We start from the raw sequence: 12,945 nt of genomic DNA on the forward strand, positions 1-12,945 counted from the left end.
TGTCAGAAACAAGCTTTCTGAGCCGAGAACTGCATTTTGTGACATAGTGCATCAGTGGATGATGAAAATGTCAGTTTTGACAAAGAACACTGTTCATTACTAAAATGCTCTAATTGAGCTGTTAGAATGTCAGAAACAAGCTTTCTGAGCTGAGAACTGCATTTTGTGACAAAGTTCATCAGTGGATGATGAGAATGTCAGTTTTGACAAAGAACACTGATCATTACTAAAATGCTCCAATTGAGCTGTTAGAATGTCAGAAACAAGCTTTCTGAGCTGAAAACAGCATTTATTTGACAAAGTGCATCAGTGGATGATGAGAATGTCAGTTTTGACAAAGAACACTGTTCATTACTAAAATGCTCTAATTGAGCTGTTAGAATGTCAGAAACAAGCTTTCTGAGCTGAGAACTGCATTTTGTGACAAAAAGCATCAGTGGATGATGAGAATGTCAGTTTTGACAAAGAACACTGATCATTACTAAAATGCTCCAATTGAGCTGTTAGAATGTCAGAAACAAGCTTTCTGAGCTGAGAACTGCATTTTGTGACATATTTCATCTGTGGATGATGAGAATGTCAGTTTTGACAAAGAACACTGTTTCATTACTAAAATGCTCTAATTGAGCTGTTAGAATGTCAGAAAAAAGCTTTCTGAGCTGAGAACTGCATTTTGTGACAAAGTGAATCAGTGGATGATGAGAATGTCACTTTTGACAAAGAACACTGATCATTACTAAAATGCTCTAATTGAGCTGTTAGAATGTCAGAAACAAGCTTTCTGAGCATAAAACTGCATTTTGTGACAAAGTGCATCAGTGGATGATGAGAATGTCAGTTTTGACAAAGAACACTGATCATTACTAAAATGCTCCAATTGAGCTGTTAGAATGTCAGAAACAAGCTTTCTGAGCTGAGAACTGCATTTTGTGACATAGTTCATCAGTGGATGATGAGAATGTCAGTTTTGACAAAAGAACACTGTTCATTACTAAAATGCTCTAATTGAGCTGTTAGAATGTCAGAAACAAGCTTTCTGAGCTGAAAACAGCATTTATTTGACAAAGTGCATCAGTGGATGATGAGAATGTCAGTTTTGACAAAGAACACTGTTCATTACTAAAATGCTCTAATTGAGCTGTTAGAATGTCAGAAACAAGCTTTCTGAGCTGAGAACTGCATTTTGTGACAAAGTGAATCAGTGGATGATGAGAATGTCACTTTTGACAAAGAACACTGATCATTACTAAAATGCTCTAATTGAGCTGTTAGAATGTCAGAAACAAGCTTTCTGAGCTGAAAATTGCATTTTGTGACAAAGTGAATCAGTGGATGATGAGAATGTCAGTTTTGACAAAGAACACTGTTCATTACTGAAATGCTCCAATTGAGCTGTTAGAATGTCAGAAACAAGCTTTCTGAGCCGAGAAATGCATTTTGTGACATAGTTCATCAGTGGATGATGAGAATGTCAGTTTTGACAAAGAACACTGTTCATTAGTAAAATGCTCTAATTGAGCTGTTAGAATGTCAGAAACAAGCTTTCTGAGCTGAGAACTGCATTTTGTGACAAAGTGAATCAGTGGATGATGAGAATGTCACTTTTGACAAAGAACACTGATCATTGCTGAAATGCTCCAATTGAGTTGTTAGAATGTCAGAAACAAGCTTTCTGAGCTGAGAACTGCATTTTGTGACATAGTTCATCAGTGGATGATGAGAATGTCAGTTTTGACAAAGAACACTGATCATTACTGAAATGCTCCAATTGAGCTGTTAGAATGTCAGAAACAAGCTTTCTGAGCTGAAAACTGCATTTTGTGACAAAATGAATCAGTGGATGATGAGAATGTCAGTTTTGACAAAGAACACTGATCATCACTAAAATGCTCCAATTGAGCTGTTAGAATGTCAGAAACAAGCTTTCTGAGCTGAGAACTGCATTTTGTGACATAGTTCATCAGTGGATGATGAGAATGTCAGTTTTGACAAAGAACACTGTTCATTACTAAAATGCTCTAATTGAGCTGTTAGAATGTCAGAAACAAGCTTTCTGAGCTGAGAACTGCATTTTGTGACAAAGTGAATCAGTGGATGATGAGAATGTCACTTTTGACAAAGAACACTGATCATTACTAAAATGCTCTAATTGAGCTGTTAGAATGTCAGAAACAAGCTTTCTGAGCTGAGAACTGCATTTTGTGACAAAGTGAATCAGTGGATGATGAGAATGTCACTTTTGACAAAGAACACTGTTCATTACTAAAATGCTCTAATTGAGCTGTTAGAATGTCAGAAACAAGCTTTCTGAGCTGAGAACTGCATTTTGTGACAAAGTGAATCAGTGGATGATGAGAATGTCACTTTTGACAAAGAACACTGATCATTACTAAAATGCTCTAATTGAGCTGTTAGAATGTCAGAAACAAGCTTTCTGAGCTGAGAACTGCATTTTGTGACAAAGTGAATCAGTGGATGATGAGAATGTCACTTTTGACAAAGAACACTGTTCATTACTAAAATGCTCTAATTGAGCTGTTAGAATGTCAGAAACAAGCTTTCTGAGCTGAGAACTGCATTTTGTGACAAAGTGAATCAGTGGATGATGAGAATGTCACTTTTGACAAAGAACACTGATCATTACTAAAATGCTCTAATTGAGCTGTTAGAATGTCAGAAACAAGCTTTCTGAGCTGAGAACTGCATTTTGTGACAAAGTGAATCAGTGGATGATGAGAATGTCACTTTTGACAAAGAACACTGATCATTACTAAAATGCTCTAATTGAGCTGTTAGAATGTCAGAAACAAGCTTTCTGAGCTGAAAACTGCATTTTGTGACAAAAAGCATCAGTGGATGATGAGAATGTCAGTTTTGACAAAGAACACTGTTTCATTACTAAAATGCTCTAATTGAGCTGTTAGAATGTCAGAAACAAGCTTTCTGAGCTGAGAACTGCATTTTGTGACATAGTTCATCAGTGGATGATGAGAATGTCAGTTTTGGCAAAGAACACTGTTCATTACTAAATTGCTCTAATTGAGCTGTTAGAATGTCAGAAACAAGCTTTCTGAGCTGAGAACTGCATTTTGTGACAAAGTGAATCAGTGGATGATGAGAATGTCAGTTTTGACAAAGAACACTGATCATTACTAAAATGCTCTAATTGAGCTGTTAGAATGTCAGAAACAAGCTTTCTGAGTATAAAACTGCATTTTGTGACAAAGTGCATCAGTGGATGATGAGAATGTCAGTTTTGACAAAGAACACTGTTCATTACTAAAATGCTCTAATTGAGCTGTTAAAATATCAGAAACAAGCTTTCTGAGCTGAAAACTGCATTTTGTGACAAAGTTCATCAGTGGATGATGAGAATGTCAGTTTTGACAAAGAACACTGATCATTACTAAAATACTCCAATTGAGCTGTTAGAATGTCAGAAACAAGCTTTCTGAGCTGAGAACTGCATTTTGTGACATAGTTCATTAGTGGATGATGAGAATGTCACTTTTGACAAAGAACACTGATCATTACTAAAATGCTTTAATTGAGCTGTTAGAATGTCAGAAACAAGCTTTCTGAGTATAAAACTGCATTTTGTGACAAAGTGCATCAGTGGATTATGAGAATGTCAGTTTTGACAAAGAACACTGTTCATTACTAAAATGCTCTAATTGAGCTGTTAGAATGTCAGAAACAAGCTTTCTGAGCTGAGAACTGCATTTTGTGACAAAGTGAATCAGTGGATGATGAGAATGTCACTTTTGACAAAGAACACTGATCATTACTAAAATGCTCTAATTGAGCTGTTAGAATGTCAGAAACAAGCTTTCTGAGCTGAGAACTGCATTTTGTGACAAAGTGAATCAGTGGATGATGAGAATGTCACTTTTGACAAAGAACACTGTTCATTACTAAAATGCTCTAATTGAGCTGTTAGAATGTCAGAAACAAGCTTTCTGAGCTGAGAACTGCATTTTGTGACAAAGTGAATCAGTGGATGATGAGAATGTCACTTTTGACAAAGAACACTGATCATTACTAAAATGCTCTAATTGAGCTGTTAGAATGTCAGAAACAAGCTTTCTGAGCTGAGAACTGCATTTTGTGACAAAGTGACTCAGTGGATGATGAGAATGTCACTTTTGACAAAGAACACTGATCATTACTAAAATGCTCTAATTGAGCTGTTAGAATGTCAGAAACAAGCTTTCTGAGCTGAGAACTGCATTTTGTGACAAAGTGAATCAGTGGATGATGAGAATGTCACTTTTGACAAAGAACACTGTTCATTACTAAAATGCTCTAATTGAGCTGTTAGAATGTCAGAAACAAGCTTTCTGAGCTGAGAACTGCATTTTGTGACAAAGTGAATCAGTGGATGATGAGAATGTCACTTTTGACAAAGAACACTGATCATTACTAAAATGCTCTAATTGAGCTGTTAGAATGTCAGAAACAAGCTTTCTGAGCTGAGAACTGCATTTTGTGACAAAGTGAATCAGTGGATGATGAGAATGTCACTTTTGACAAAGAACACTGTTCATTACTAAAATGCTCTAATTGAGCTGTTAGAATGTCAGAAACAAGCTTTCTGAGCTGAGAACTGCATTTTGTGACAAAGTGAATCAGTGGATGATGAGAATGTCACTTTTGACAAAGAACACTGATCATTACTAAAATGCTCTAATTGAGCTGTTAGAATGTCAGAAACAAGCTTTCTGAGCTGAGAACTGCATTTTGTGACAAAGTGAATCAGTGGATGATGAGAATGTCACTTTTGACAAAGAACACTGATCATTACTAAAATGCTCTAATTGAGCTGTTAGAATGTCAGAAACAAGCTTTCTGAGCTGAAAACTGCATTTTGTGACAAAAAGCATCAGTGGATGATGAGAATGTCAGTTTTGACAAAGAACACTGTTTCATTACTAAAATGCTCTAATTGAGCTGTTAGAATGTCAGAAACAAGCTTTCTGAGCTGAAAACTGCATTTTGTGACAAAGTGAATCAGTGGATGATGAGAATGTCAGTTTTGACAAAGAACACTGTTCATTACTGAAATGCTCCAATTGAGCTGTTAGAATGTCAGAAACAAGCTTTCTGAGCTGAAAACTGCATTTTGTGACAAAAAGCATCCGTGGATGATGAGAATGTCAGTTTTGACAAAGAACACTGTTCATTACTAAAATGCTCTAATTGAGCTGTTAGAATGTCAGAAACAAGCTTTCTGAGCTGAAAACTGCATTTTGTGACAAAAAGCATCCGTGGATGATGAGAATGTCAGTTTTGACAAAGAACACTGTTCATTACTAAAATGCTCTAATTGAGCTGTTAGAATGTCAGAAACAAGCTTTCTGAGCTGAAAACTGCATTTTGTGACAAAGTGAATCAGTGGATGATGAGAATGTCAGTTTTGACAAAAAACACTGATCATCACTAAAATGCTCCAATTGAGCTGTTAGAATGTCAGAAACAAGCTTTCTGAGCTGAGAACTGCATTTTGTGACATAGTTCATCAGTGGATGATGAGAATGTCAGTTTTGACAAAGAACACTGTTCATTACTAAAATGCTCTAATTGAGCTGTTAGAATGTCAGAAACAAGCTTTCTGAGCTGAGAACTGCATTTTGTGACATAGTTCATCAGTGGATGATGGGAATGTCAGTTTTGACAAAGAACACTGCTCATTACTAAAATGCTCTAATTGAGCTGTTAGAATGTCAGAAACAAGCTTTCTGAGCTGAAAACTGCATTTTGTGACAAAAAGCATCAGTGGATGATGAGAATGTCAGTTTTGACAAAGAACACTGATCATTACTAAAATGCTCTAATTGAGCTGTTAGAATGTCAGAAACAAGCTTTCTGAGCTGAAAACTGCATTTTGTGACAAAAAGCATCAGTGGATGATGAGAATGTCAGTTTTGACAAAGAACACTGATCATTACTAAAATGCTCCATTTGAGTTGTTAGAATGTCAGAAACAAGCTTTCTGAGCTGAGAACTGCATTTTGTGACATAGTTCATCAGTGGATGATGAGAATGTCAGTTTTGACAAAGAACACTGTTCATTACTAAAATGCTCCAATTGAGCTGTTAGAATGTCAGAAACAAGCTTTCTGAGCTGAGAACTGCATTTTGTGACATAGTTCATCAGTGGATGATGAGAATGTCAGTTTTGACAAAGAACACTGATCATTACTAAAATGCTCCAATTGAGCTGTTAGAATGTCAGAAACAAGCTTTCTGAGCTGAAAACAGCATTTATTTGACAAAGTGCATCAGTGGATGATGAGAATGTCAGTTTTGACAAAGAACACTGTTCATTACTAAAATGCTCTAATTGAGCTGTTAGAATGTCAGAAACAAGCTTTCTGAGCTGAGAACTGCATTTTGTGACAAAAAGCATCAGTGGATGATGAGAATGTCAGTTTTGACAAAGAACACTGATCATCACTTAAATGCTCCAATTGAGCTGTTAGAATGTCAGAAACAAGCTTTCTGAGCTGAAATCAGCATTTATTTGACAAAGTGCATCAGTGGATGATGAGAATGTCAGTTTTGACAAAGAACACTGTTCATTACTAAAATGCTCTAATTGAGCTGTTAGAATGTCAGAAACAAGCTTTCTGAGCTGAGAACTGCATTTTGTGACAAAAAGCATCAGTGGATGATGAGAATGTCAGTTTTGACAAAGAACACTGTTCATTACTAAAATGCTCTAATTGAGCTGTTAGAATGTCAGAAACAAGCTTTCTGAGCTGAGAACTGCATTTTGTGACAAAGTGAATCAGTGGATGATGAGAATGTCACTTTTGACAAAGAACACTGATCATTACAAAAATGCTCTAATTGAGCTGTTAGAATGTCAGAAACAAGCTTTCTGAGCATAAAACTGCATTTTGTGACAAAGTGCATCAGTGGATGATGAGAATGTCAGTTTTGACAAAGAACACTGTTCATTACTAAAATGCTCTAATTGAGCTGTTAAAATATCAGAAACAAGCTTTCTGAGCTGAAAACTGCATTTTGTGACAAAAAGCATCAGTGGATGATGAGAATGTCAGTTTTGACAAAGAACACTGATCATTACTAAAATGCTCCAATTGAGCTGTTAGAATGTCAGAAACAAGCTTTCTGAGCTGAAAACTGCATTTGGTGACAAAAAGCATCAGTGGATGATGAGAATGTCACTTTTGACAAAGAACACTGATCATTACTAAAATGCTCTAATTGAGCTGTTAGAATGTCAGAAACAAGCTTTCTGAGCTGAGAACTGCATTTTGTGACAAAGTGAATCAGTGGATGATGAGAATGTCACTTTTGACAAAGAACACTGATCATTGCTAAAATGCTCTAATTGAGCTGTTAGAATGTCAGAAACAAGCTTTCTGAGCCGAGAACTGCATTTTGTGACATAGTGCATCAGTGGATGATGAGAATGTCAGTTTTGACAAAGAACACTGTTCATTACTGAAATGCTCCAATTGAGCTGTTAGAATGTCAGAAACAAGCTTTCTGAGCTGAAAACTGCATTTTGTGACAAAGTGAATCAGTGGATGATGAGAATGTCACTTTTGACCAAGAACACTGTTTCATTACTAAAATGCTCTAATTGAGCTGTTAGAATGTCAGAAACAAGCTTTCTGAGCTGAGAACTGCATTTTGTGACAAAGTGAATCAGTGGATGATGAGAATGTCACTTTTGACAAAGAACACTGATCATTACTAAAATGCTCTAATTGAGCTGTTAGAATGTCAGAAACAAGCTTTCTGAGCCGAGAACTGCATTTTGTGACATAGTGCATCAGTGGATGATGAAAATGTCAGTTTTGACAAAGAACACTGTTCATTACTAAAATGCTCTAATTGAGCTGTTAGAATGTCAGAAACAAGCTTTCTGAGCTGAGAACTGCATTTTGTGACAAAGTTCATCAGTGGATGATGAGAATGTCAGTTTTGACAAAGAACACTGATCATTACTAAAATGCTCCAATTGAGCTGTTAGAATGTCAGAAACAAGCTTTCTGAGCTGAAAACAGCATTTATTTGACAAAGTGCATCAGTGGATGATGAGAATGTCAGTTTTGACAAAGAACACTGTTCATTACTAAAATGCTCTAATTGAGCTGTTAGAATGTCAGAAACAAGCTTTCTGAGCTGAGAACTGCATTTTGTGACAAAAAGCATCAGTGGATGATGAGAATGTCAGTTTTGACAAAGAACACTGATCATTACTAAAATGCTCCAATTGAGCTGTTAGAATGTCAGAAACAAGCTTTCTGAGCTGAGAACTGCATTTTGTGACATATTTCATCTGTGGATGATGAGAATGTCAGTTTTGACAAAGAACACTGTTTCATTACTAAAATGCTCTAATTGAGCTGTTAGAATGTCAGAAAAAAGCTTTCTGAGCTGAGAACTGCATTTTGTGACAAAGTGAATCAGTGGATGATGAGAATGTCACTTTTGACAAAGAACACTGATCATTACTAAAATGCTCTAATTGAGCTGTTAGAATGTCAGAAACAAGCTTTCTGAGCATAAAACTGCATTTTGTGACAAAGTGCATCAGTGGATGATGAGAATGTCAGTTTTGACAAAGAACACTGATCATTACTAAAATGCTCCAATTGAGCTGTTAGAATGTCAGAAACAAGCTTTCTGAGCTGAGAACTGCATTTTGTGACATAGTTCATCAGTGGATGATGAGAATGTCAGTTTTGACAAAAGAACACTGTTCATTACTAAAATGCTCTAATTGAGCTGTTAGAATGTCAGAAACAAGCTTTCTGAGCTGAAAACAGCATTTATTTGACAAAGTGCATCAGTGGATGATGAGAATGTCAGTTTTGACAAAGAACACTGTTCATTACTAAAATGCTCTAATTGAGCTGTTAGAATGTCAGAAACAAGCTTTCTGAGCTGAGAACTGCATTTTGTGACAAAGTGAATCAGTGGATGATGAGAATGTCACTTTTGACAAAGAACACTGATCATTACTAAAATGCTCTAATTGAGCTGTTAGAATGTCAGAAACAAGCTTTCTGAGCTGAAAATTGCATTTTGTGACAAAGTGCATCAGTGGATGATGAGAATGTCAGTTTTGACAAAGAACACTGTTCATTACTAAAATGCTCTAATTGAGCTGTTAAAATATCAGAAACAAGCTTTCTGAGCTGAAAACTGCATTTTGTGACAAAGTTCATCAGTGGATGATGAGAATGTCAGTTTTGACAAAGAACACTGATCATTACTAAAATACTCCAATTGAGCTGTTAGAATGTCAGAAACAAGCTTTCTGAGCTGAGAACTGCATTTTGTGACATAGTTCATCAGTGGATGATGAGAATGTCACTTTTGACAAAGAACACTGATCATTACTAAAATGCTTTAATTGAGCTGTTAGAATGTCAGAAACAAGCTTTCTGAGTATAAAACTGCATTTTGTGACAAAGTGCATCAGTGGATGATGAGAATGTCAGTTTTGACAAAGAACACTGTTCATTACTAAAATGCTCTAATTGAGCTGTTAGAATGTCAGAAACAAGCTTTCTGAGCTGAGAACTGCATTTTGTGACAAAGTGAATCAGTGGATGATGAGAATGTCACTTTTGACAAAGAACACTGATCATTACTAAAATGCTCTAATTGAGCTGTTAGAATGTCAGAAACAAGCTTTCTGAGCTGAGAACTGCATTTTGTGACAAAGTGAATCAGTGGATGATGAGAATGTCACTTTTGACAAAGAACACTGTTCATTACTAAAATGCTCTAATTGAGCTGTTAGAATGTCAGAAACAAGCTTTCTGAGCTGAGAACTGCATTTTGTGACAAAGTGAATCAGTGGATGATGAGAATGTCACTTTTGACAAAGAACACTGATCATTACTAAAATGCTCTAATTGAGCTGTTAGAATGTCAGAAACAAGCTTTCTGAGCTGAGAACTGCATTTTGTGACAAAGTGAATCAGTGGATGATGAGAATGTCACTTTTGACAAAGAACACTGTTCATTACTAAAATGCTCTAATTGAGCTGTTAGAATGTCAGAAACAAGCTTTCTGAGCTGAGAACTGCATTTTGTGACAAAGTGAATCAGTGGATGATGAGAATGTCACTTTTGACAAAGAACACTGATCATTACTAAAATGCTCTAATTGAGCTGTTAGAATGTCAGAAACAAGCTTTCTGAGCTGAGAACTGCATTTTGTGACAAAGTGAATCAGTGGATGATGAGAATGTCAGTTTTGACAAAGAACACTGATCATTACTAAAATGCTCTAATTGAGCTGTTAGAATGTCAGAAACAAGCTTTCTGAGCTGAAAACTGCATTTTGTGACAAAAAGCATCAGTGGATGATGAGAATGTCAGTTTTGACAAAGAACACTGTTTCATTACTAAAATGCTCTAATTGAGCTGTTAGAATGTCAGAAACAAGCTTTCTGAGCTGAAAACTGCATTTTGTGACAAAGTGAATCAGTGGATGATGAGAATGTCAGTTTTGACAAAGAACACTGTTCATTACTGAAATGCTCCAATTGAGCTGTTAGAATGTCAGAAACAAGCTTTCTGAGCTGAGAACTGCATTTTGTGACATAGTTCATCAGTGGATGATGAGAATGTCAGTTTTGACAAAGAACACTGTTCATTACTGAAATGCTCCAATTGAGCTGTTAGAATGTCAGAAACAAGCTTTCTGAGCTGAAAACTGCATTTTGTGACAAAAAGCATCCGTGGATGATGAGAATGTCAGTTTTGACAAAGAACACTGTTCATTACTAAAATGCTCTAATTGAGCTGTTAGAATGTCAGAAACAAGCTTTCTGAGCTGAAAACTGCATTTTGTGACAAAAAGCATCCGTGGATGATGAGAATGTCAGTTTTGACAAAGAACACTGTTCATTACTAAAATGCTCTAATTGAGCTGTTAGAATGTCAGAAACAAGCTTTCTGAGCTGAAAACTGCATTTTGTGACAAAGTGAATCAGTGGATGATGAGAATGTCAGTTTTGACAAAAAACACTGATCATCACTAAAATGCTCCAATTGAGCTGTTAGAATGTCAGAAACAAGCTTTCTGAGCTGAGAACTGCATTTTGTGACATAGTTCATCAGTGGATGATGAGAATGTCAGTTTTGACAAAGAACACTGTTCATTACTAAAATGCTCTAATTGAGCTGTTAGAATGTCAGAAACAAGCTTTCTGAGCTGAGAACTGCATTTTGTGACATAGTTCATCAGTGGATGATGGGAATGTCAGTTTTGACAAAGAACACTGCTCATTACTAAAATGCTCTAATTGAGCTGTTAGAATGTCAGAAACAAGCTTTCTGAGCTGAAAACTGCATTTTGTGACAAAAAGCATCAGTGGATGATGAGAATGTCAGTTTTGACAAAGAACACTGATCATTACTAAAATGCTCTAATTGAGCTGTTAGAATGTCAGAAACAAGCTTTCTGAGCTGAAAACTGCATTTTGTGACAAAAAGCATCAGTGGATGATGAGAATGTCAGTTTTGACAAAGAACACTGATCATTACTAAAATGCTCCATTTGAGTTGTTAGAATGTCAGAAACAAGCTTTCTGAGCTGAGAACTGCATTTTGTGACATAGTTCATCAGTGGATGATGAGAATGTCAGTTTTGACAAAGAACACTGTTCATTACTAAAATGCTCCAATTGAGCTGTTAGAATGTCAGAAACAAGCTTTCTGAGCTGAGAACTGCATTTTGTGACATAGTTCATCAGTGGATGATGAGAATGTCAGTTTTGACAAAGAACACTGATCATTACTAAAATGCTCCAATTGAGCTGTTAGAATGTCAGAAACAAGCTTTCTGAGCTGAAAACAGCATTTATTTGACAAAGTGCATCAGTGGATGATGAGAATGTCAGTTTTGACAAAGAACACTGTTCATTACTAAAATGCTCTAATTGAGCTGTTAGAATGTCAGAAACAAGCTTTCTGAGCTGAGAACTGCATTTTGTGACAAAAAGCATCAGTGGATGATGAGAATGTCAGTTTTGACAAAGAACACTGATCATCACTTAAATGCTCCAATTGAGCTGTTAGAATGTCAGAAACAAGCTTTCTGAGCTGAAATCAGCATTTATTTGACAAAGTGCATCAGAGGATGATGAGAATGTCAGTTTTGACAAAGAACACTGTTCATTACTAAAATGCTCTAATTGAGCTGTTAGAATGTCAGAAACAAGCTTTCTGAGCTGAGAACTGCATTTTGTGACAAAAAGCATCAGTGGATGATGAGAATGTCAGTTTTGACAAAGAACACTGTTCATTACTAAAATGCTCTAATTGAGCTGTTAGAATGTCAGAAACAAGCTTTCTGAGCTGAGAACTGCATTTTGTGACAAAGTGAATCAGTGGATGATGAGAATGTCACTTTTGACAAAGAACACTGATCATTACAAAAATGCTCTAATTGAGCTGTTAGAATGTCAGAAACAAGCTTTCTGAGCATAAAACTGCATTTTGTGACAAAGTGCATCAGTGGATGATGAGAATGTCAGTTTTGACAAAGAACACTGTTCATTACTAAAATGCTCTAATTGAGCTGTTAAAATATCAGAAACAAGCTTTCTGAGCTGAAAACTGCATTTTGTGACAAAAAGCATCAGTGGATGATGAGAATGTCAGTTTTGACAAAGAACACTGATCATTACTAAAATGCTCCAATTGAGCTGTTAGAATGTCAGAAACAAGCTTTCTGAGCTGAAAACTGCATTTGGTGACAAAAAGCATCAGTGGATGATGAGAATGTCAGTTTTGACAAAGAACACTGATCATTACTAAAATGCTCTAATTGAGCTGTTAGAATGTCAGAAACAAGCTTTCTGAGCTGAAAACTGCATTTTGTGACAAAGTGAATCAGTGGATGATGAGAATGTCAGTTTTGACAAAGAACACTGTTCATTACTG

The sequence above is a fragment of the Barbatula barbatula genome (assembly GCF_947034865.1).
Source record: "Barbatula barbatula genome assembly, chromosome: 13".
Lineage (NCBI taxonomy): Eukaryota > Metazoa > Chordata > Actinopteri > Cypriniformes > Nemacheilidae > Barbatula > Barbatula barbatula.